The sequence below is a fragment of the Protopterus annectens genome, chromosome 2.part0 (genome assembly GCF_019279795.1).
Source record: "Protopterus annectens isolate FY-2018-M chromosome 2.part0, PAN1.0, whole genome shotgun sequence".
Classification (NCBI taxonomy): domain Eukaryota; kingdom Metazoa; phylum Chordata; order Ceratodontiformes; family Protopteridae; genus Protopterus; species Protopterus annectens.
Window position 1 is genome coordinate 102,249,590 of NC_056728.1, and position 27,500 is coordinate 102,277,089.

A 27,500-nucleotide genomic window follows, 5' to 3' on the forward strand; every position below is an offset into this window, starting at 1 on the left:
ATACAATACCAAAGTAAACAGTAGCAGTACAGGGTATCATTCTTGTATTTCTGGGCACAGTGTTGGTATCTGAGAGACCTGTCGGAGAAATGTTTATTAGCACTACCTGAATGTTGCCACACACAGTACCAGATTCCACATTACTATTATGCACATACATCTCACTCAGTTACTGTACACACTCTGGCCACAGTTTGGCAATGGAGGGGGGTGTAAATGGGACATATGTGGCTTCATACCCTCATAAAGTTTTGGGGATTTGCTAGTGTGCCAGCTTTGTTCTCATAGATGTGTGTCAATCAGTTGTATTTCCTGTTTGCTGCCTATACATCTGGGATCATCCCACTGATTTCCCAGGGGGTCAGGTTGACAGGCAACAGATATGGGACACTTTACCGGACATTCTGGACATATCTGTACAGTTGTGGAGTATGATTCTGTATGCAGACTACTACTGCTACCAGGACTTGAACCATGGCTGTGTGTGCTAAAAATACAAAAGTTCACATCTCAGTTGCATGTGCTATTCAGGTTTTGTTATCTGCCTTTTCCCTGTTTTCTGTCTATGTGTCTCTCAGTTGTACTAAATGGCCTTTGGGGATTACAGCAGTCATATACAGGCATTCCTACACATTCTATTTAAGGTGCACAGTGTGGGTAACAGTGCTTAATACAACAGTACCAGAGTATACACATGCAGTCCAGCAGTTAGACCTTTATTGTCAGGCTATTATGCTTTTGTTTACATACAAACTATATGCGACTCTCCCTGCCATATTCTCCGGTGTATGCAGTACTTGCCTTAAACAATACAGGTTTTATACAGGCAATTAATGTACTAATACTTTTAGATTTATTTCCTATGACAGTACATGCAAGAGTATTACTGACCTGCCTCGCATCACAACCTCTCCAGGTGACTTCCATGGGCCTCCTGGTTTGTGGCCTGCTCACTTACAGCTGTGGAGGACATAAGAGGAATATTTAGCCATATCTATCCATGATATACATGAGCTGGCAATTATTACACACATAGTGGGGTGATACTTACACACAGCTGGGACATCCCCTGCCATTCTAGCCTCTTGGATCCACTGCTCCAAGAGGTCCCCCCCTACGCCACATCAGGTTGGCATAGTGATGCCTGACCTGCACACCAGTTCAGGGTATGCCAGTGGTTCTGGTGAGGTCATGGGCGAGATGGTCCCAGGCTTCTGCCTTATATTGGGAACCCTGGTACTGGCCCTGCAGCAGTCTCTGCTCATGGTCTTTGACAAGGAGTCCTGCCATGACTCTGGACTCCTGGATGCACCAGCACTGCGCCCGAAAGTGCACTCCATCTCCCCTTCCTGACATGGTGCCTGCAAGGGGAAGCTACAACTGGTTATGAGATGTATTACCGCCTGTTGGGTTTAAGTAGGGCTGATTTTCCACACTTTACTGTGATTGGCCAGTTTTGAAAAGGCAGGCTATGGGCAAACCTGCTTACCTAAGGTTGGCATTGTTTAAAGGGGTATACCACTGAGCACAATGAGTTAGCTGGCCTACACATTGCTTACACCTCCTAAGCTGGCCTGTGCAATGCTTAGTGTTGCTTACATTAGACTTTGCATTATGTTTTCTTTTTGGCATTTATTTCTTATTCATTACATCTTAAATATCTGCCTGGTATCCATGATTCCTGTGTACATACACTGTATGGGGTCCTTGTGTTTTATTGGGGACTTCAACACTCTATTACAATTACACCTCACTTCTGGGCTTACTGCTGTACTCCAGTTCACATATTTATGTTATGTAGTGGGTTATGGAACATATGACTGTATACTGATTCCTTTCACAGGTTTAGTTTGATGTTTACTATAGTGAGGACTTGTTTGGTGATACCTCATTCTTCTGTACTGCTGTGATGGCTAGGTGGTTAACTACTGTGATTATGGTGTATAGGGTCCTGGGTTCAAGATCTATAAGGCTGTTTATTTTGTTGCTGGGCAGAACAAGAGCCATTGGACACAGAGTGATTAAGGCACTTTTGAGCAGTTGTAAGTGGATTTGCGCGAGGGTAATCAATGCTAACCTCCAGTTACAAAGTTAGCTTCAAAATTGCTTAACCTGTGTGCGCATTGCTTACCCCCATGCAAAAGGGCTTAAACTCGCTTACTAGTGCTTAAATATGCTTACTACTGCTTATTGGTGCTTACAGTTCCTTACTAGTGCTTACTTCCGCTTACAATTACACTGATTTGGACAGTTATATCTCATGGTTCTTGGGAACTTGGGGGATTTGGAAGCTGTATAGAGTTGTCATTCATTACACATTTTACCTTCCATTTGTATCCATGATTCCTGTGTACATATACTGTATGGGAAACATGAACTTATCTGGGGACTTTGCAACATTATGACACTGGCACCTCACATGTGCATTTAATTCAGTACTCCAGTTCACAAATATATGTTATTTAGTGGGTTATGCAGCAAAAATATTGGTCATAACATGATTTGTCATGAAAAGTGCTGCAGTGGGACTCAAACAGGGAATGCTTGCTTATAAGGCAAATAGTCTGCCCACTACACTATTGCTATACTGTTTCATTTGCATATATCTTCCTTGTTATCCTCTTCAGCCATTTAAGCTGAATTAACCGTAGCTAAGCGATGGGCACACCTACGGTTAGATTTAATTGGATTTTTAATAAAAAAAAGGGTTTGTTCATTTTATTTGTATTTACTTGCTGTTGTACACATGGAGGAATGTTGCTGGGGATATGCGGACACCTATGAGCGGTCTCGCTCATTTCTTTGGCCTTTCTGTTGTTCTTCATTATGGGGGCGTGTATATTCTGAGACCTCTGCTCTCAGACATGCCCCCTGCACTCTTACATGCTCCATGTAAGATTAGGAGCTCATGCAGTGCGCCTTCATTAATATGCATAGTGCGCTGCCATCCTGCTCCTAAACGGCCATTTCCGTGCAGGACTAAGCTAGTCCTGCACGGAAGAATAGTAAATCCGGTGGTCTTTACAAATGGCTTAGTAGGTGACAACTGTTCAATAAAAAGGGAGCCTTAGCAAGTGGAAACTTAAGTCAAGGCAAATCTATATTATAGCAAAGCAATTTAGGAAACAGAAGAAATCCAAGTAAGCAAAAGTTAAAAATAAGTTAGGAAAAACATCAGCTACATACTAAATAAAATGAATTTCAGTATACAAATATAACAAAGAACATAACGCCATTGATGCAAGTCTAATATTCATCTGAGAAGTTCCTGCAGTGCAGACATCTAATACTGTTGGTCTCCTACATGTCAGGTTCCTACATTCAATCAGCCCAAGTGTCTGCAAAAAGAGAACATTTTTATACTGTATTTCTTTCAGCTGTTGCAACTAGCTGAGATATTTACTTATTTGCAATACTCCAAGTGAGATACCACATCTGAATTATGCTATAACTTCATCCTGCATTTGTGCAAAAAAATTATGCAAAATTCATCAATCACCACATACAACTCAGTATGTCAAAAAACACTGTATTCTTTCCCAAAATGTTGTACCTGCTGTACCCACCCTCCCTAATAAACTAAGGAATGTAACTCAGGGTCAACACAGGGGCTCAGTAAGCAAGATCTCTACCTCATGAGTCTAGGGTTCAATTCTAATGAGGTTTCTCTGAAAACTCTAGTTTTCTCCAACTTCCCAAAACATGGAGGATGATAGGCTACTCGTAACTGCCCTATTTATCCTTAGCTATCCTTGATCTTACAGACCAGGTTTTAGCTGAGAAGGGACTAGGAAGAAGAGTTCACACACCTAGTTAACAAAAATAAACTCTGCTATTTTGGTGGGTGAGTAGCAATTACAGCAGACAAAAGGAAATTGGAATGGCTATCTTGCATGCCAGTCAGTGAATCACAACTTCTCTGTCCACCTCTTGTAGTGATTACAATGATTACAACTGATCATCTATCTCACTGAGTTCAGCTAACCAAATGGAATCACGTTCAGAGCTGAAGAGGGACTTAAGTAATTAGAATCTCCACTGGTTTGCATGCATTCGGTCTTTAAAGATTGCAATTAAGAATTGCATTGCAACAACCAGGTCACTGTCAAAGAACCAAGGTGACCATCTGTGCTGCAAAGGAGCCCAATTCATAAAAGGACCCCCATGCATTGGGTCACCAAGGGACTGAATAAAATGGCTGGTGGCGACGTCTCCAACCTGAGATGTGTGTAGCTGGGTTATAATAAACTGTGGTCCCTCTGGTGAAGACCAGGTGCCTCTTTGACTATCACATGTTTAAGAGGAAGTAGCAAATGTCTGATGTATGAAGCATGAGTACATGCATCAAATACAGTGAAATCATAGCACATCACTTTTCTAGCTTTTAATTCTGACGAGTCTCTGCACCATGATGACTGCCTGTACCTATCTGCCTCTCCCTATGGCTGTCCCCATTCTCCTACCCTTATTAATATGTAGCTGCAATGCCCTTCTTGACAGAAAGTCAGAAGACCATTCTGCTTAAGGAATACATCCAAGACTGCACAGAAAGAAGCAACGTAGGCATTCATGGCTGAGAAGAAGAGGGGAAAGGAGAATGAGCTAGATACCATAAAAGATGAGATTAGAATGGGCAGTGAGCTAAAACAAACAGGAAGTGGAAAGGATCCCTTCCAAGGTATTGTGATGTGCAGGTGCATAATCATAGGATCATAGGAAGTTACTAGGCTACTAGCTCAGGGGTCCTTATAAGCCCAGCCAAATATGATGCCCTTGTTCCCAAAGTCAGCACCTATTAACTGCTGTCTAGCAGAGATATGGGTGGGATCCCAGGCTGAATTTTCTGTTTCCCATCCAATTATCCAGGTTACACTTGAAATAGTCAATGAGGTGCTTTACTTAATGTGAAGGGGGGAGCCTCTGGGATAAAAATCTGTCCCACCAGAATGTTCTATTGATGTTGCAGGCCAGGTTGAGGTCCCTAGTGCGAGTTATCCGTATGGTGTTGGATTTGTGAATATCAGCATTTTCAATAAGGCAGGGTCAGAGACGGCTTTATATGCCAGACAGAGGTCACCTCTGAGCAGTCTGCATGAAACAGAGTAGCGAGACAGGGACTTTAGTCTATCCTCATCGGATAGATGTTTGAGACTTTGGATTTTCCTAGTCAGGAACCTCTGCGGTCTCTCCAGCTGCTGTAAGTCCTTAGCGAGGTACATACCGAAAAGGGCATTATACTCAATTACTGGCCTGATAAGGGAGGAGTACAGTGAGGTTATGACTTCTTTTTTCCTGGACTTTGTGCTTTTACTTATGAAGTGGACCATATAGAATGCCCTTTGCACCACAGAGGCTACATGAAGGTCAAATGCCAGGTTGCTATCAACCTGGGTACCCACATCTCTCACTACTGATTCCATACTTAGGACATTGTTGTTGATGTGATAATTTGCAGGAACATCATTTACACCAAATGGGAGATATTTGAAGAGAAATACAGGCAAAGGAATTCAGACATGGAAAACTTTACAATACAAAAAATAAGAAGTCAACAAGGAAAAGTAGAAAAGGAGATTAGTAATGGAGAAGTTAAAGAAATATAAATTGAGGTTATGAAGTACCTGCAAAATGAAGGATTCGGTGTAGAAAATCTAATTCAGAAAGCACCACAACAAGATAGTGCAACAGATGTCCAGGTTAAGGGGAAGCCAGAGGAACAGGAAGCAATTAGTCAGGTGCCATATGAAGATAATTTGGAGGCTTCCACGGGATGCTAATATAAATGTTCACTTGAAGCTAGATAGCAAGGGAAGGAACAGGAAACTGTGGAAACTCTGATACAGTCAGTGTTGAGGAGTGATAGGCCAGTGAGTTCCCTTATGACAGAGCAGTGGACAGCACAGGATGAAATTGAAGAGAATGTGCCACAGGAAGATACTATAGAACTTTCTATAGAATGCCCACAGGAAACGGAAAACAAGGGATGTGCCCTCAGTTTGGAAGAAAATGTGCTAAGAGAAGAGTTGCTTGATTTAATAGAGATAGACAGATGTATCAGAATCAGTGAAGGAAATATACTGCAGAAGGTCAATAAAACCCAAAAAGTCAGAAGTCTGATAAAACAAATGAACACAGTAATCAGGACTGTTCATAGACATCCGTGTGATACAACAGAAGTAAACAGGATATATTACTGTGCAGCTAAATTAATAACTGATAAAGTTCTACCACAAGAACACAGGGTAGCGACAGAAAGGAAGGGCAGAAATCTAATACCATCATGGAAATATCGAATAGAGAAAACTATAAAGCAGTTAAGACAAGAAGTCTCAGTGTTAGAAGACTATAAGAGGGAACAGATCAACAAAACTACTAAGAAAGATGTGATAAAAGCAATGTGCAGTATTAGAAAAGACCAGGGTCTATTATGCACTATCACAAATAGCAAACTAAAAATTTCAGCACAGGCGAAAAAACTTAGAAGATACGAAGGTAAATATAAAGGAAAAGTACAAAATAAGCAATTTATTGATGATGACCCAAAAACTTTTTACAGAGAATTGGGAAACAAGGTAAAAGGAATTGAAAGTTCACCAAAAAAAGAAGAAATAGATACATTTTGGAGAAGTATCTATGAAGCTCCTGTGTAACATAATAAAGATGCTAAATGGATAGAAGAAGTAAAAGAAAGAATAAGAAGTTTAAAGGTACAGGATATGAAATGGGATGAAGTGACAGCCAGAGACATTAAAACAAAGTTAAGAAAAGCCTAAAATTGGAAAACCCCTGGCCCAGATGCAGTACCTAACTTTTGGTTAAAAGTATTAACATCTTTGCACAAAGATTTACCCATGAGTAAGAAGTATTTATATGTGCGCCCCAAACAGACGCCAACCTGGCTAACAACAGGAAAAACAATGCTCCTACTCAAGAGTGAACCTGCAAGCTACCCTAAAAACTATAGACCAATAACGCCTTCTGACGTATAAACTATACACTGGGAATTGATGCCAACAGAGTCTATAGTCATTTAGAAGAAAACTCAATTATGGCAATAGAACAAAAGGGCAATAAAATAAAGTCATATGGAACAAAGGATCATTTGCTGTTAAATAAAGTCATAGTGGAGAACTGTAAAAAGGGGAAGAATTTAAGTATGGCATGGATTGACTACAAAAAAGCATTTGATAGTGTCCCACATTCATGGAAAAAAGTGCTTAAAAATGTATAAGATACACCCTACACTGAGCCACTACATTACAGTGACCATGAAACAGTGGCAGACCACTTTGCAATTAAGCATGATAAAGGAAAATTGTTATCCCAGGGATAAAAATTAAAAGGGGGATATTCCAGAGTGACTCTCTGTCACCGATGCTATTCTGCCTTGCCCTTAACCCATTAAGCTGTCTATTTAACAGCTTAGGCCATGGCTGTAATTTGGCTCCTTGAAAACAAAGTGTAAAGACTTCTCATCATCTCTTTGTTGATGATTTGAAACTGTATAGCTCATTAGCTGAAGAACTGAAAGTACAACTGCAAGTTGTCAAAACTTTTTCAGATGATATAAGAATGTCATTTGGTCTTGATAAATGTGCAAAAGCAACCTTTAAAGCAGGAAAACTGCAGCAGCAAGAAAACAGTTTGGGAAATGAATGTGATATAAAGGAACTTGAGCAAAAGACAGTGTATACATATTTGGGAATTGATGAAAGATCAACAATAAAGCATGAACAAATGTGAATAAAACTTACTAAGGAGTACTTTAGAAGACTAATTAATCCTTAAAACAGTGTTGACATCTAGGAACAAAATCCAAGCTATAAACCAATTTGCTCTTCCTGTCCTTACAGTTTTGCAGAGATTGACTGGCCCCAAAAAGTGTTGGAGAGATTAGACAGGAAAACAAGAAGGATCCTTCATGCTCACCAAATGATTTATATAAAATCAGTGCATACCGAGATTATATATTCCCCGTTCCGAAGGAGGGATGAGCCTCCTTGACATTGATTACATGTACAGATCTGCAATCATGGGACTACATATATCTGCTGACCTCAGAAGACCCAAATGTAGTGAAAGTTTTGAAACATGAGGAGAATAAATCTAAGATGACTTTCCTGCTTTATCTAGCAGAAGCATATCGGTGTCAGGTAGGAATGCAAATCAAACCACAAGTGGATAAAACCAGGCAGCAACTGAATGTGCCAAAAAAACAAAAGAAAGAATATAAGGTGAAGGACCAGATGAAAAGGCAAGAAATGTGGAAAATGCATAAATATAGTTGCAAGTATAGAAAACTTCTGGAAGAACCTCATGTCGATCAGGAACAAATGCAGGAATGGTTAAGGCGAGGAGAATTCAAACCAAGAGATGAAAGGTTAATACTGGCGTCACAAGATAGTTGGCTATGTACACGTTGGTTTACAAAGTCCATTGAACATGTTGGAGAAACAGACAAAGTCAGGTTTTGCAAAACATAATTGGAAACAGTTGCACACTTCATTGCTGGTTGCGACATACTAATGGCAGAAGGACTGTATACACTGAAAGGCATAATAATGTGGCGAGACTGTTGCACTGGGGATTGTGCAAGCATTATGGTATTGAAGTGGCTGAAAAACACTGAAAACATGAACCACAAAGTATCATAGAAAATGATGAAGTCTACATCACTTGCGATCATCCATTACCAACAGTTCAAAAGATAGATGCTAGAAAACCAGATATAGGGGTCCAAGAAAAGAAGAGAAAAGTAACAAAAGTAGCATTGATCATTGAAATTGCCACACCTAGTGACTACAGTTGGGTGTGTACAGAGAGACATAAAGTCATAAAATATCAGAATTTGCAAGCAGAAATGAGAGCAATGTGGAAGAAAGATACCCAGATAGTTCCAATCGTAGTAGGAGCAACGGGTCTTATAAAAAAAAGAGTCTACAATCATATTGAAATATGCTACTAATACATGTAACTCTGTACGAATTGCAAAAGGAGTCATTACTGGGCACGTTGCGGGTGCTGTGAAGAGCACTTTTGGCTGACATCAAAGAGTGAAACAATGTTAATTTCATGAATTTTAATTGTACCTTGACTTAAGAATGGGGTCCATTCTCGCCATGGTATTAGAAATCCAAATGATTTGGAGAAATTAAAAAGGGAGAGATGACCCCACTATCACCAATTTATATGTCATGGTATGGCCTTTAAGTCTGCACTACTGACCATCAACTAATATGAAGGGTAACTGGTCATATGACATATACCAATATTCACTACTACCTTGGGTACTAGCCCACACCAATTGCACCCAATAAGTGGGATTCCACCTACTTCAGACTGAGACAGATGAATTCCAGTGCAACCTTGCCAACAGATATAAAAAATTTACACACACACACACACACACACACACACACACACACACACACACACACACACACACACACACACACACACACACACACACACACTCACAAACACACTATATTCCAGGAGGGGTTAATGGTATCTTTTCATTACCAACACCACCTTCCCCTAGGTTTAAGGTAACTGTTAAAAATAAACAGTAATAGTTTTGGTAGCTATGGCTAAAACAGTCACTCTTTAAAAGACAGTTGCCAGCAGTTGATGCTACACCAGCTCACTGCAAACACCTCTCAGTTAATAAATAAACCATCACCCAGAAGCATTCTCAATATCATTCACATTTTTATCTTCAGTACATGTATTAATTACAAACTGCAAGACAAAGCAACTACAGTTTCTAACAACAAATGCATTTTACGCAACCTATTACCAATTTCTGTGCATCTTACTGAAAGATAATTGTAAACGTCATTAAGTCTGTTTCATTTCTCCTCTGAAAATTGCATTTGCTTTAGCATGCTACCACTTGTCGGCATACCCTTCCCCTCTGTAGACATCTAGCAGTTCTTGCTGAGCTATCATCACAAAATGAAGCTTAACAGATGCACTTTTATTTACTCACTCCAATGGTGGACTGTCATATTGTAGGATACTGTAATCTCAAAGCCCTTCTAATACACCTTCCATTTTGCCTACTACTTCTGTGTAACAATTTTAAGGGAGTATGGTCTGCAACTACTATAAATGTTCTACCAGACAGACATGAAGGCTTTGAGGAACCCATAACTGTTCCCAAATATATACTCTCCACAGCTTCATACAATAATTTCTTGGCTGAGGTCTATGACTAAGAAACACTACTGAATGCTTTTCTCTTTGAAAAAAATCTAGCTGAGTACAACCCCAGTCTTCATATCAAAGCATCTAACAATAATCAGGATTATTGAATATAGGTGGTCCACTCAGTTTGGTGCTCAGATTATATTACTTGGCTTAGATGTTTGACCACAGTCTGAAGAACAGTAGTTATGGCACTCTAGTGAGGAACAAAGTTTTTGAAGCATTCCACTATCCCAAGGAATATTCTCACCTTTTTTGGTAACAGGATTAGACCTGAATAGCCACCACTCTAGCGGACCATGGCTGAATGGTGCCACCATGCAACTGCTAACCAATATACGCTACTCCTGACATTTGCTTGTTTTATTAGTCATCCTATTTTTAGTCTATTCAGCACCTCACAAACATGCTACACATGTTCCTGTAGGAGTGACTAAACTACAAATTGAAGTAAATGTACCACAACCTCCAGCTCCTGCTAAGATGCAATCTGCCAGCCTTTGGAAAGTTACTGTGGCATTGTTCATTCCAAAGGGCATGCTGGTGATTTCATACAACCCAATAAGGGTAACAAATGCTGACCTCTCCCTTGCTGCAGGCATCAAGGGTACCTGCTAGAAATGCTTAAGTCAGAAGTGGTCATATGCTTAGCCCACCCAGCTGCTGAAAACCTTTATCTGTTCTGGATATGAGGTACACTGCGTGACTATTTAGTTTTCTATAATTTATATAAAACATTGAATTGTCATTCATTTTTGGCATCAATACCACCAGTCCACCAATGAGGTCTGGGGATTCCTGTATTAACACCCGAGACTTAACATCTCCTGTTCTTCCAACATGGTTTGCTTGACTTGCTCTGGAAACATGTAAGGAGCCTGTTTGATTGCCCATTAAGTTCCTGAGACAATATGGTGCTCTGGTTTAGCAGTGAATATGTCTATAGCACTAAACACTGTTTGGATTGCCGGAACCTATGTAGGGGGATAGCTGTCATGTACATAATCCACTAATCTTCAATGAGGAAATTTACTACCAGATATCCCTCTGATTCTTCATGTAACCAATTCCATATATCAGTAGTAATGTCTATAAATGTTATGGATTTATCATATTAACATTACAGAGTTTGTATGACTGCTGCCTGCCTGGGATCTCCACTGCATAAGTGACCTCACTTACCTTCGTTACACAAAGAAAATGAACCTCCCTTGCTGTTGGCGGTTTATTTGGTCTAAAAAGATAAGTACTATTACTTTTTGTCTGATTACCTATTCTCGGGCTCTCGGTGTCCAGTCCTAGAAGATCTTGTGCTGTTTCTATGTCTGAACTACATTTTCTTGTGCCAGCCCCATGAATTCCATACGTTTGTTCTAGAAATGCTACACACACTCCACAACATATTCTTTGTGGTAATCACACTCATCCTTCCACTTATCTTGAACTAGGTCTAGGGGGCCTTCTTCTTTTGACCAAAAATAGTTCAAATGGCAAAAATATGTGGATTATTGGAGCACCTCTCTGTAAGCAAAGAGGTGGGGTAGGTACTTGTCCTTCTACATAAACTGCTCTGTTAGTGCTCTCAGCATAAGCCTGAGAGTATAATTAAATCTGTACCAAACCATGTGTTTGTAGATAGCAGTTAGTATTTTTAACTGCTTCATGGCCCATAGTGCTTCTAAAAACAAGTCTTAAGATTATCCACTGCTTATCAGGGGGAAAATACACCTTACTGAACATTTATATGACAGCTGCTACCTTTTCAGTCTCAATATAGGGCAAAGCCACAACATCAGGGCATATAACAGCACAGTCTACCACCACAAAAATACACTTCTTAACTATGGTGCTTGATGTACTATGAGGCCCACAAAATCCATAGCTAACCTCAGAAATGGTTCCTAAGAAACAGCAAAAGGCACCACAGTTGTCTTTTGACCCTGTTCATATTTCTAGCAGTATCCTGTTTGTATTTACTTGGCAAATACAAACTTTGTGTAAGCATCCTTTCTGTATAAGTTATGTCCAAATGGCTTGAAAAGGGAGTATCATGGACTATGGCAGAAGTGCCTGATGGTGGGCCCTTGAGACTACCAGCTACTGTATCACTTCTCCTGCTAGCCCTCCTTCAGAAGTACATTATCAGTACAGTAACCCCTTGCATAGTATATGGACTCTTCCCTGTCCTAGATTATCTGGTACTTCCAAGGCTGCCTCCCTCAAGTTTTTAAGGTGGGATCTCAGAGTTGGACCTGACTGAGCTTGCTGTGATTTTATCTAGTTCTCCTTCCAATAAAAAAGTATTTTTGACAAACATGTCTCAGATTTAGACTTAATGCTACCAACCATCTCTTCTCCTAAAGTACTCCTTCCCGACATCATCCAGCACCTTTTGTTAACACTGCCACTGGCTGGAAGTTTCTACTGTATTTTACCTCTCCTATGCCATTATAAATCTATTTTACTACTAATATAAGTTGTAGTTTGTCTTACATAAATGTTGTAGGTGCCTTTTAGAAGTATTATCACAACAATTTAAACAAAGTGATATGCATATTGACACTGAGACTGCAGCATTTCAGAGAATTTAACAAACTTCAAGTTACAGTAATTTCAGAGTTAGTATCTATCTATATCTATATATTGCATGGGTTTGGGGGACAGTGGGACAAAGCTCTCCTGAAAAAATGCTTTAAACTTGTTAGTGAGGTTTGATTTTTGTTCATTCCGCTTTCAGTCACAGTTTTGTGGTCACACTTTTGAGTCTCAAGTTTTTTGCATTTCTGTCACGGAAACAACTTTTGCTGGATGTAAATAGTATTTTAAACAAAAATCATAATTCTTGCACATTATGAGAACAAATAAGCCATCGATTTTAAATTAGTCAAGTTATGCAGCTGAGTCAGTGAGCAAACCACATTATGGTACATTAACCTGACAGTCTTTATTCTCCATCCTGTTATCATCTTTGGTTATATTTACTTCAGTATTTCTTCATGTACTATATTACTTCTGGAATTTATTTCTAACAAAAAATCGTGAACTTTTCAGCTACTCTTGTTTTTCTAATGGCTGGGGGTGGCATAAGGTATTTGCCTCACAAACAAGAGGTACAGGGTTTGATTCCCACTAAGGGAAATTGGCTAGGCGTAAAATGATCCGCAAGTCCAGTTAGCTGTATTTTCCTATGATCCAACAATAATCTAATACTAGTAAAACATGCAGAGCAGCAGTAAAACAGTTATGCTACTGAAAGGATTTGTTCCAGCAGAAAAGTTTCCCATGTCATTTATCTTCCTTTAATTTATCTGGAGTCTAAAACCCTATACAGCACACTGAAATGATTATTTTATGAAGTGAGAGCAGAAATTATTTTTCTTCTTTTTACTGCTTAATGACAAGGTGTAACTCAAGTACCTCATGGAGTGCACAGTAACATGACCTTGTTTTTACTTGATAGCAGAGGCAATATATGGCTGCTATAAAACTTTGCTTCACTTTTGTAAGTTTTATTCCATAATCTTTCTCAGCCTCAGCAAATTTTTATGATGACTAGGAGTTGGATCACTTCTAATGAAAGTTCCTGGCATTTATTTTTAGTAGCTTTTATTATGAGCTTTATATTGTTGCGATCATTGTACCTTGCGATGGCCTTATCATTTATGACAGATCTGCAGCATTGCTTCAGTAACAAAGCTGCTGTTCTTCCACATACAACTGGGCTTTTTAAACACTTCTGCTGTACCCAGTTTCTGGTTCTATTAAATCATATGACATACTGCCATTTGTATTACAGCAGTTAATTAGTGGTAATGCCTACCATATTTAGTTAAATGGTGAAACCTTTGTTTTAAATACTTTGTATGAATATTTCTACTTGGTTGAACTGGTGAAAACATAACCAGTAAACACAGAAATGGTACAGTGGTTTGTTTTATTGTAGTATTTACAAAGGGTAGCAGACAGCAGTGACTGACTTTTAGCTCTGCAGATTACATGCATCTAAACTGTACAGTGGTTCATGAGTTCAGACATATTTGTTTCTTTTATTGTATATGAGTAAAAGGCTGAAAGAAAAGTTTCTAGCTCTGCATTCTTCTATTTTAAGAACTGGATGTATGCTGGTTTTACAAATGTACACACATTTTTAAAACAGCCCTGATGCACTGAAATCTCTATAATCACCATCCAGGCAAAATCAGGCTTGAGAGATTAATTTAGATAAAGTGCTAGGACAACACTTAAAATTATCTGAACTCAACACTGCCTTTAGCCTTGTAAAAGCGGGATAAGATACATTTATCTAAAACCTGGGATGGCCTATCAAAAAAAAAAAAACAATTTCCAAAAGCAGAATATGTAAGACATCAACCTAAGGTAGTTACAATGCAGTAAATGATTTATCTGTGTATATGCACTGAACTTAGACAGCCAATATGTTGCCATATGACATAGCTACAAGGAAACTAATCATCTAGAAATAGAGAAAAAGAAAACAGTGGAAATATGGAAGACTCACTGAAATCAAGGAAGAAGGTATTCATTTCCCATTGGCTAGTAACTAAAATAATCCCACCCACCCTCTCATTGACCAACATGCAAATTATGTAAATTATTTTTCATCCAATGAAATTAATCTGTTATCTCCCATCAGAAAACTTATTTTCTGGCCAATTGTAACAAATGTCTCTTATTTTTCTCATTGTTGTAAAGCTATACATATTTGTACCACTCTCAAATGAGTTTAGGCTATGGATATGAAAAATGCTCTCTTTGCCAGGTCACGTAGATCACAGAGGGCATCTTTCACCCTTCTGGGTATGGACAGGCACTTGCAATTTAGCTAGTCCTCTGTTATTTGAAAGGAGGTTTATTTTGAGGGATGAGTGGCCAGTATGGGAGGTCTGCACCTCTAGACTGAATTATCTGGGTTTGGCATTTTGCCATAACGTGCAGCCATGGAGTCTTACTTAATTTTTTCCCCCACTGGTACTCACTTAGTCCATTGGCAATGGGCCCATAGGTTTCTATTACTACAATCATACTAAGACTTTTGTAGGACATGATTGGATTTTTCCATCCAATTTTGGTCGCATCAACTTTGCTTTATCCTTGCGTGACCTGGTGTTTCCATAATAAATAGTACTAGTTTTGCAATGCATTTTATTTATAGCTTTTTTAAAGACATTCCCCAGGATTCACAAATCCTCCATGTAAGACTAAATAAGTCTTACTCAGAAACTGCAGTTGAACGGTATGATGTCAGCGTGCCATGCATATTCCTGAGGGCACTCTGACTCCACTCCAAGTCTAACATGGACCGTGCAGGAAGGCAGGGGGCGTATCTGACTGCCAAGCAGTCCAAAGGTCCACGCCCCTGCAAGTGTCTGAATTGTGAAATGTCAACACACATGAGCGAGTCCGCTCAAATGTCTACATACCCAACACTACACTCCCTCACATTGTAAACCCCCAGTACAGTTATAAAATTTAAAAGTTTTAATTTTTTTTTCTAATTCCCAATATAGCTGCCTGTATTTGCGCGTGTTTGTGCGGGTGTGCCCATTGCTTAGCTACAGTTAGTAATTTCGACATTGAAGAGCATAATAAGAAATGTTTATGCAAATTAAGCCAAATAGCAATAGCGTAGTGGTAGAGCCTTTGCACAAAGAGGAGGCATTCACGGTTCGAGTCCCACCACTCCCCTTTCTATTTTATGTTTTAAATTAGTATATGAAATAATTCCTGACATATATGAATAAAGTTTTACTAAAAAGCATTGAAATGGCCTATGTATCAGTGAACAAAATGTATATATATATATATATATATATATATATATATATATATATATATATATATATAAATATAAGAAGGATCATGACATATAATTGCCCATAGCTAAGCAGCGCTTTACCCAGCACAATATAGTTGCCAGTAGTTAAGCAGCGCTTTACCCAGTGCAATATAGTTGCCCATAGCTAAACAGCGTTTTACCCAGTGCAATAGGTTTGCGTGGAGGTGTGCACCGTGCTAACCAGCACACCGTAGGGCAACGTGGAGCAACGTAGAGCAAAGTTGCCTAAACACAGCCACACCCCTAGCCTGTCTGGACAGTAGTAAAATACAAAGCAATGACAAGGTTTGAACCCAAGACACTGTGCACCATAATCAAGGTACTGAACCACTAAGCCATGACAGCTTAGGATAAACAGCCACTGTTAACATACATATACTTATAAATGGTAGATTAACCATTGCTAAGCAGGTCTGCAGTCAGCCAAGAATTTTCAAAAATGGCCAATTACTAAAAAGTGAGGGAAATGCAGCATATTTAAGCTCCATAGGCGGGAATACTCACCATAACTGATTGTAGCTCTCATCTGCAGTTAGAATGGCTGGTGCTGGAGAGGGTACTCACTTTCAAGTGCAACGCTGGGGCATCGAGAAGTTAAAATATATGGTTTGGCTCCTTGTCCACCATCATGAGTCAAGACCCCTGCAGGGCCAGTTCCAAGGGACAGAGTACAAAGCAGAGGCTTGGAACCGGTTAGCTCATGATCTCACCAGTGCCACAGGTGTCCCTTGGACTGGTGAGCAGGTCCATCACCACCATGCAGACCTGAAGAGACGGAAGCAGGACCTACTGAACCAATGGATACAGGAGGCCCGTGACATGCAAGATGCCCCACTACTGAGTATGTAGCCATGGAATGCAGTATGTAAGACATGCTAATTTAGTCTATATAATGGATAGGTATGTCTCAATATCCCTTCATTTACTTCACAGCTGCAGGTGTCCATGCTGCAAATCAGCAAGCCTATGTAGACAGGCTGCTAAGGCTGCACCACCAGGCAGGTTAGTAATTATTCTGTATGTATTGTTATATAAAATAGGTGAGAGAGCCTGAAAAAATGTGTTGTAGCCCAATAATACAGCCATAAAATGCCCTGAATAATTCCTCTGCATGTACTGTTATATAAAATAAGTCAGAGAGCCAGAAAAAGAGTGTAGTAACCCATTAATAAAGGTAAAATAAATCCGGAATAATATCTCTGCATTTGCTGTCATATAAAATAAGTGAACGAGCCTGAAAAAGAGTGTTGTAACCTATTAATAAAGGTATAATATGTCTTGAATATGTCTTCCGTATGCACTGTAATATCAAATAAAGGAGAGAGCCTGTAGAAAAGTGTGTAATGTAATTAATAAAGGTATAATACTTGGAGTGTGTCTGTGTCATTTACTTTGAAATGTTGTTGCACCCTTGCATTATATAAATAGTACTGTTGTATTAAGTGCTGTCAACCCACAGTTGGGCAGTCCCATATAAAGTGGATGAAGGAAGTGCCAGTAGCTGTGAAGCATATATACAGTCCTCAACAGTTGAATAATGGCTGGCATGCATAGGTAACTCTGGCACACGAGTAGCTTGTTAATGTGTTTCCCAGAAATGTGAGTGTGCTACATGAAATGTGGGGTTCTGTAGCAATTTAACCGAAAATGTCATGTGAACACATCCAGATATGTAGATATATAAATATAAATAAAATATATAACTATGCAGCAGTAACATCTGCATCTTGGACAGTTAGTATGTCAGATATAGATCAGGTATATAATGAACTAGCCAAACCCATTACACAACCTAATGCATGTTGCCTAGTGTAACAATACATGTAGGGGATATACAACTGCAGTCAATAGGAATGTAGTGTAGACTAAAAGTACTTATAAGATGTTAATGGAGGTTTCGTTTTACACCCTACTGTATGTGCATAAACAATGCAATTCCACACCTCAGTAGGTATGTCTAATCTCAAAACATTTGTTGGGACCTATGTCCTATTGTTCTATAAATATCTGCATTTACTTTGATGCATGTGCCCTGTTCAAACACCATAAACTTGGTGGCCTGTTGCCACCAATCATCCTTGCATGCTGTTGGAATATCCACTGTCGTTCAATATATGCATGTGTTATGCTTGCTGTTCAACTGTTGGAACCCTGGTGTGTTGGGTTAATGGGAATATTACTGCATGTTGTTACAACTAATTTGGAATGCTGTTGTCTATGTTGTAATTAAACACACCTAATCATAGAACATATGGGAAGGCCGGTCTCAGCGGACCCACCTGTCCCACCCCAGCTGGCGATTGCACCTGGCACCAGCAGGTCCAGTGCCCAGCCTGGGCTCACCTCCTACATTGGTCCTGTGCCACCTTCGGGTGGAAGCACTGCAGGGGATGGGGCTCGTCCCCCCGTGCAAGCGTGGGTGGAGAAGGGCCACCTGTCACCCTCCAAAGGGTCCGGGCTGTGGTGTGTAGGGAGATCCAGCGTTCAGTCGCTGATCCCCTACGCCAGCTCGAGGCGAGAGTGGCGTGACACACGGGTAAGCCTGCCCCTCCTACGCAGTCCCCAGCACAGCCACCCTCGGGGCTGTGAAGGTGCAGTGGTGACTGCCCATGGGTGGGGATCTCAGTTCCACTGTTACCATCTGTGGGCTCATGGGCTTGCGATTTCCAAACATCCGTCCCCATCAATTGTGTTTACCCACCCCTTGTGTCATACTCCACCCCTGTATGTGTCTTGTTTGTCTTGTCTGTTTACCTCCCTAACCTACCTCTCCAAATATACCTACTTCCTCTACCTCACATTCCACTCTCACCTAAAAAAAAAAAAAGGGGCAATCTGTTCCCACAAAAAATTTACACCCCATACATAGCTGCCCATTTCGCACACATGTCTGCTAGACATGTAAACTGATAATTATAATTGGCAGTACAACATACTTTGTTGTCCTCACCCCTCTCTCATGGGTGGAAGGTTTCAAATTTCACTCCAAATTTATTGCATATGCACAGCTGTTGCTGGTAAAGAAATTGGCAGCTATGGACCTTCCCTACACCTGTCCTACACATCCTGAGCTGGTTTCCCTACTGTCTTTCCCTCTTTGTGCCCCCTTTTTCACCACTTTCCTATCTCCCCATTTTATTTTCTTTCAAAGAAATTAGCACGGGGGTTAGCAGGAGTAAATGCTTTTAAGCAGTAGTTAGCGGGTTTAAGCAAGTGTACGCATGTGTGCGCTTAACTAAGTATTGCTAAGCATCACGCAAACCTGCACAAACCCGCTTACAACTGCTTAAAAGTGCCTTAGTCACTCTGTATGTCAGGGCCTTTGTTCTGCTCAGCAGCAGAATAAAATGCCTCTGTCAGTCTCGAACCCCAGACCTTGGACACACTAGACTGCATGAAGTACCACTAAGCCACAGCAGATATACAATAACTTGGTGCTGAAATAAATATATCATGCAATACAATGAGTGAAAGTAAAGGAAAAATAGAAAGGCCATAACACAAAGCTTGTTCTGTGGATCTTTACCAGTAATTGTTGTGGAATTGCATTACATGACTGTGATAAGAGAAGCAGCCATTCTAGCAGCAAATAATGTTATAGAGGCACTTTACAACCCCCACACAGTATCATAGCAGGACAAACACTGGCATATCTGATTAGGGCAGAGGCCATACTTCCTAACTGTCACTACTTTTCAGGGATGTCCCTGATTGTGAAACATATTTTAGCTGTATCCCTCTGAATCCCTCTGAAAAGTACTGACATTAGTCAGAAAGGTGGACAGAGCACCTGCCATGATAAACTAACAGGTACACACCAATCCTTTAAGTCCAGTAAGATACCATTCACACAATAATACATAATGCTCTCTGTATGTCTGCACCCCCCCCCCCAAATTTTAAATATACATGTGTGTTTAGGGTCTACCAAGGATGTAGGTAGGCATACTCAGTACTGGAATTTTTCCTGAGAATCCTGTGCTAATGTCAACAATAAAAAATACAAACCCTGCAGAAGTTAGTACATTAATATGCACAGTATAACAGTTCACAAACAGTTCATGTGCCAAAAGAATACTTCTCAATAACTACTTTTGTATGGCAGTTAATTATATAAGTAGAAAAGAAACTACATACTCACATATATCTTGTGTAAGCATTTGTAGGGGTGAGTTAAACTCTACACTAATAGCTCTGTACTGGAAGTGGCAACAGTCAGGTCTGAGTACAACATGTACATCACTGTCTGCACCTCTAGCTTCAGATATAAGTAGTATACCAACCTTCTGACTTAAACAACAGTCTCCACAGCAAACAAGCATGGGCCCCACTCTGGAAATCCAAAAGGGCTATGCCTACATAACTTAGCAATGTATAGCATTGGGTTGCTATGACAGTGAGTACTGCAATTACCACACAGCAGGCTGTATGCATTTACCAAATGCTGGGCACCAATTGGTGCAGGGTCTATATTATATCATCGAACGCTTAAAAAAGCGAATGCTGATTGATCAACCTAATTTAAGCGAAAGCTTACAATCTCGAACTGTCAGATCAGTGATTTTTTTCCCAAGGAAAAAAAATCGCTGATCCAAAACACATGCACACAACACAAGCACACCAAACAAACAGAAATCCATACACATACACCTAAAATCTGATACCTAACCCTACTCTAAACTATGCACACACCACTAACTACCCACTTACCTTAACCCAAACCCTAACCCTAAGGTCCGTCACTATCGCACACTTACCTCACCCGCTCCCTAACCCTAACTCACTTAAATCCGCCCTAACCCTCATGTCCACTCAATTGCATACACACCTAACCCGAGCCCTAACCCTAACTCACCTAAATCACCCTAACACTCACATCCACACAATCGCACACTTACCTGAATCTGACCGGTAACTTTCCACCATAACACTGAAAATACCGAAGCAACAGAAATGGACAACCAAATTCTTTCCCTAGGAAAAAATTCAAGTTTCTGCTGCTTCGATATTTTGCAGTTTTGTGAAAATAAGTTTGATCAACCAGCGTTCGCTTTTTTAAGCATTCGAGGATATAATATAGACCCTTGGTGCAGAGGGCATCACATGCACATGTGCAGATACCTATAAAAGCAGACTGTATTTGCTATCCCCACATGCAATCATTACATTGCACGTGTTATAGCATCTGTAAACCTGGAGAGGTGTAAAAAAAATATATTACTTAATAAAACAAAAATTTCATTAAGTAAAACAAATTTACTGAATTACTAACCAAAAATATTAATTAAGTAAAAAAAAACTTAATTAATAACCAAAAAAATTAAGTAAAAGCAAACTTTACATAATTAATACCAAAAAAAAATGACAAAACATACACAGATGGACCTGAAAGTGACAAACAGGTATGTAACAGACATGTGGCTACCAGCAAGTAGATGTTTATGAAGAGTACTGTACATACTTTGAAATATGCATATGTGGCAGCAGTAGGTATATATGCACTGATGCCATGCATAACTACTGCCATGGACAAATTAGTGTGTAGCTGTGTGCAGTGGGACATAACTGTGACATATGTAGCTCAGCATTAAATGTCAAACATCTGAACATGTTATCTATGTTCTGTACAGTACTGTGTATAATGGCTGTTTGGGGGAGAAGTGCAAACAGCTATATAAACCTGGATGTGACAGAGTAACACATGCATGATAGTCATATAATGTGTAGCTTAGCATTGGCAACTGCTGTACCAGGCTAGTACAGTAATGTAGCATTAGCAGCTATAAATAGTCCCTGTAATATTACTGTTATGCACACATGTGACAACTGTTCATGTTGTAGCAAGGCTCAACAGGTCATCCGTGAGGTCTACGGACTTACAACAGTGTGGACCTTGTGTGTGTATGGCACACACATATGGAGAGATATTTATGTGTCAGATATATTAGCATCTTAACATGTGCATAGAGCAAGGGACATACTGCAACTGTTTTGAAGGGTAGACATATATATGTTGGTGAAGGTTGCTATGTGCATATTTTTATGTAGGTTGTAGTGTGTGGCAAACAAGACAGCATACAGTGTTGGTATATGACATGTGGTGTTTAAACGCTGAGGGTATGATTTGTTAGGTTTTTAGTCTTCCAGACAGGGAGTCCTGCTAAAGATACATGGGCTGAGAATACCTTCAATGCATTCTGCACAAGACTGTGCAATATTATTACATAACTGCATCCCCCTCAACCTTTGCATAATTGATATTCCCACCATGAATGGTGGACTGTATATGTGCCTATATGTAAATCTATATGTACACCAATGGATGTTTATATGTATGCTCAAGCTCAATGCTGTAAATGTATTGCCATCCCTTTTGTTAAAAACCCTGTACCCATGAACTACCACATAGGTGGTAGTCTACTCAACACCAAAAGTGTGATAAGAGACCATGGGACACAGGTGGACAGTAGTGTCCCTTTTGATAATCACAGTGCCACACTAGTCATGTAAACTGTGTACGGTCCACATGTCATCAGAAAAGGTTTGTCATCCATGGAAAAAGAGGTCAGTGTTCCACTCTACTCATCAGTCATAAAACACATCATAGAGTACAATGGCCCTTTTGGTATGTACCTCAGAAGACATCTACAGTAAATGTAGACACCAGGCACATACCTCACAAAGAGTATTACCAGACTCAAACAGATGCCCTATGCAGACTGTCTTACAAAACCACAGTTACACTGTGTCGCATACCACCTACCCAGAGGCAACCTCTGCCTAACATACAAAGCTATGCTAAATCCACAGGTGTTGGACATGCTCCATGTAAATGGATCAAAATCCCTACAAGCTACACACTGTACTGATCTAAACCTTGTAACGTCAAAAAGCAGAACATGCTGGGGTGGTACAGTCTCACCTCAGACACATATCATACTCTGGAACTAACTACCTATCAATAGCAAAGAAAGGTCCTCATTAGCAGTCATAATGAATAATCATGATGAATGGATGTGAGATAGGACATACAACCCGGGAATCACTTATGTGGCTCTGCATGACAGGGGCACATAAACTTAAATTACATGGGTGTTGAAGGGCAGGGTACCGTATGGCTAGGCTTCTATAGGCCCTACGGCTAACAGCCTATTAGCTACCTAGGACCTGATACACACACACATGTACTTGTTGCATTAATTGCTATGTGAGGTTGACTGAGTGTGATGGTGAATGTGTAGGTGAATGTGTCAACATTGTGTATATGTGTGATAGCCTAGTGGAAACTGTTTATATAATGGTATGTAGTGTTCTAGCTCTGATCCCTGCAAAAGATATGTATGCTATTGCTAGGTAGGAAAAGCAGTATGGCATATGGTGTGACATAGTCCCATGGTGTTGACTGGAGTGTGCCATTGTAGGCTAAAGCAGTACATGTATGCTTATTGATTGTTAACACTAGTGAATACAAATCCCGTATGAACTGTAGTACTACCTGAAGCTGTAGGCCTACACAGCACAGTATGGTGTATATCCACATTGCTTGGAAACGCTGCTTTGCTTGTTACCTGTAGTCCTCACACATTACATACCTCAGGTATAAGGTTTTGTAAGTGCTGACACACAGTACTGTATGGTACACAGGTAAAGCTCATCTGGGTTGCCATACCTTTGTGTCTTGTAGGTATGTCTGATGTGTGTGTGGGTATGCCTGTAACATGGCCTTGGTCATATGTGTGTTACAGGATATAAGTGCATATCTAGCAACATGTATAGTGTAGTACAGCAGCATGCCACCTATATTGATGAATGTGCACATGTGTTACATATGGGGTTGCTATCAACAAGTAGTGTGGTGTACTGGTAGTACTGTAACTGTACTTTACAATCATTTCAATGAATGACATATTTCTGTATGCATTAGCTTCATATATACCTTCTGTGGCTAGGTGGTGCATTGTGTCACATACAGTGTGCCATGTACTGTTGTATAGTCTTACATACTGGTTTCACTTTGTTGCTGTGCAGAACATGGTTTAATATATAGAACGTGCCAGGCACTGTCAGGCAGTTGTGGGCTGAGCACTGATATGTGGTATTAAAAGTGTGTATCTACTGACAGCCAATAGGTTGCTATATATGGCATTTCATTGATATCTGTACTTTAGAATGTTAAGTGTGCCACATGACTTGCTCACAATTATTGTTTTATTGTCTTCCAGGGACATGTCTCACCATCGCAACCCTGCGTATTCCCCTGAAGACGAGGAAATCATAATATCCACCCTAGTACAACATCACACCCTGCAGTTCTCCAGAACTAGCCAGGACCGGCATGAGTGCACTGCACTGTGGCAAGATGTTGTCCATCGGGTTAATGGCATAGGCATGCATAACCGGACTTATGAGCAGGTACGCCGTCACTGCAGTGATTTAATTAGACATGTCCGGCAGCATGCCTCCGATGTCCGCAGACAACAGCTTACCACAGGTGGTGGTGCAGCATTACTTCTGCCCCTCACCAGAGTGGAAGAGCTCCTGGCCAACCACTACAACAGACATGTGTCATCATGGAGGCCGGAGTCACCCAGCAAGTTGACTCGGAGCGTGCAGGTAACATGGCATATCTGTAGACTACTGTTAGCTCGATTGTTAGAACATACATATGTCAGATGTGTACTGTGTATTTAGAAGATGTGGAGCCTGGTGATGTGCAACACTGATAATTTGGAACATAATCTGTATGCCTGTGACTGTCAACCGTTGTACTACTGTAAAATTGCAAACTCACAGCAGCAATGCCATAGTTGTTGACACTGACAAACTGTCTCATATCCTTGTAGGTCCCTCTGGTGTGACAGCAAGACAGCAGACCCATGCTGGTGAGTGTTCTACATTTAATATAGCAAATAACTTGTGCATGTCATAGGTGTGTTGTAGGCCATATACACATGTAAAACACCTACACATAATGCATACTCTGCATGTTTTCTGTGGGACTATGCACATCCCAGTAACATGAGTAGCTGCCTCAAACACATGCAATACACAGAGCATCCCAAACAATTGTGGTACACTGTAGTGGACATTGTATAGGCAGAGTCAATACACATGCACACAACATAGACCACTTTGTCATACACAGTACGTGTTAATATGATACACATGGCGTATTTAGACACCTGCTGTAAGGTCAGTCTCCAGTATCCCAAATGTCATCCACACAGCACACATACTATACCTGAGGGGTAGAGGCCTATCATGGGGTGGTGCGACATTCAACACACAACACATTCATGTTGGGCAATGCTCCCTATTGAACACCTTACATACCCATGTAACAACTCCCTGTGAAATGGTTAATGTAGCCACAGTGCTGCAGTTCAGGTACAGCAAGATAACTGCCAGTGTGGCACACATCAGTGGCCTTGAGTGACCACATGATGCTGCCTGATGATGGCTCATGGTACCACACTGCATCCAGTTACAGTAACTACAGTACTACACATAGCATTCATTGCTATACACCTGACAGTTGTGTGCATCCAGCCATGGTATGTATACCTGTGAGTGATGGTGCACAGGACATTGAAAAGCATTTAATATTTACACAGCAATGTTGTGTCCATGTACACATTGTGTTCCAGGGTGAGGCCTATCATTGAACAACACACATGCATCAAATACATGTATACTGTTATTAACAAGGACTCTCTACACTTGCACTGCATGCTGTTGAGCAACACACATCCTGCATGCTGACATGTGTGATAGGACTCTTTGGCTTGTGATACTGTACTCCACCATCAACCACTAATGAGTATGTTCTGGATTGCTGTTGGTGTGTGTGTGTGTGTGTGTGTGTGTGTGTGTGTGTGTGTGTGTGTGTGTGTGTGTGTGTGTGTGTGTGTGTCTACTTTAGTGAGTAGTGTATTTGTGTTCATGTGTGCATGTGTGCATGTGTTCATGTGTGTATGTGTGCAAGTGTTCATGTGTTCATGTGTGCATGTGTTCATGTGTGCATGTGTGCATGTGCTAACATCATGTACAGATTGTAAAGTGTGTTTCCTGTCTTCCTCTCACAGGTGCTGAGGTTGTGTTGGATGAGTGCAGCAGGAAACCTGAAGCCACTGCCACAAATAGTGGAAATGATGATACATGTGTTGTGGCACAGGCAGGTTTGACAGGGTCTGTCGTTGGGCCACCAATCAACAGTACACAGCTTTCCACCCCATCTATGCGCACATTCATACTGCCAGTACATCCCTCATCACCAATGGCCTTAACTGAGGGACAGCATACAGTAGGCATTGACCAGGATAGTGTGGTATCTATGGCACATGCATCCCCTCACAGCAGCCATACCCAGATTCCTGGAATGGTACCACATAGGCAGATGTCCAGGGGTTCTCGTGGGAGCACTGCTGGTTGTAATGCCCCTGGCAGATGTGCCCTCACAGGTCTTACAACCTCAGGTATGTTCCAGGCTGTAATGCAGGCACAAGAACGTATGGAACGGTACACCAGACAGGGACTAAGGGCGCAGAGGGCCCATAACACCGCTATCAATGACAGTATCCGTGACCTTGCCGGTGCCATCTATAACTGCACCGAGGTTATTGATAGACGTTGGGGGGAGACATTAGATGCCCTCCGCAATGTCATGTCCATGTGCCAGGACAGTGCAGGACAGCTGAGACATCGACGTGGATGTATGTCAGCAACATCATCAGCTGGCAGTCATCGCGGATGACACACAAGTCACAGCTGCTCCCGTAGTGGCAGCACCAGCCCCAGCAATGTTGGGGCTGGGCTGTCAATAGACCATCATAGAAGACCACGTGCATGTGGCTCTGGCCAGTCCCAGCAGGGACATGGGTCCAGTCGACATCCCTCTTCCTCTGATGATAGTACCCAGTCTGGCTTAGTACCAGATGCTGTCCGTGGCACCCCAGCCAGGCACAGGTACTGTGTCCGTGGCCAGAGACGGTGATCTGTACAGCCTGGCAGGTACAGTCTATGGCTGTCCCACAACCTCCAGTATATGGCAGCCACATGGTGGATCTGTGTGCATGCAGACACACACACATAAACCAAACACCTAGGGCTAATACATACACACAGACATTACATCAACATTGACCCATGCTGTACTGTTGTCCCTCACACACACACACACACACACACACACACACACACACACACACACACACACACACACATACATGTCGATTGGATGGGTCAATGTCGGGCTCTGGCAAACCAACAACACACCCTGTGCATATGATGAAACTGTGCCACCTCCTGTCATCTGTAACATTGATGCAGGAACAGGTTAACATGGTGCTAATGCACAGGGTGACTTTATAGCAGTGTAGCAATGTTAACATGTTGTCAACAGTAAAGTGTGATGATATCCTTGTAGGTATATCTG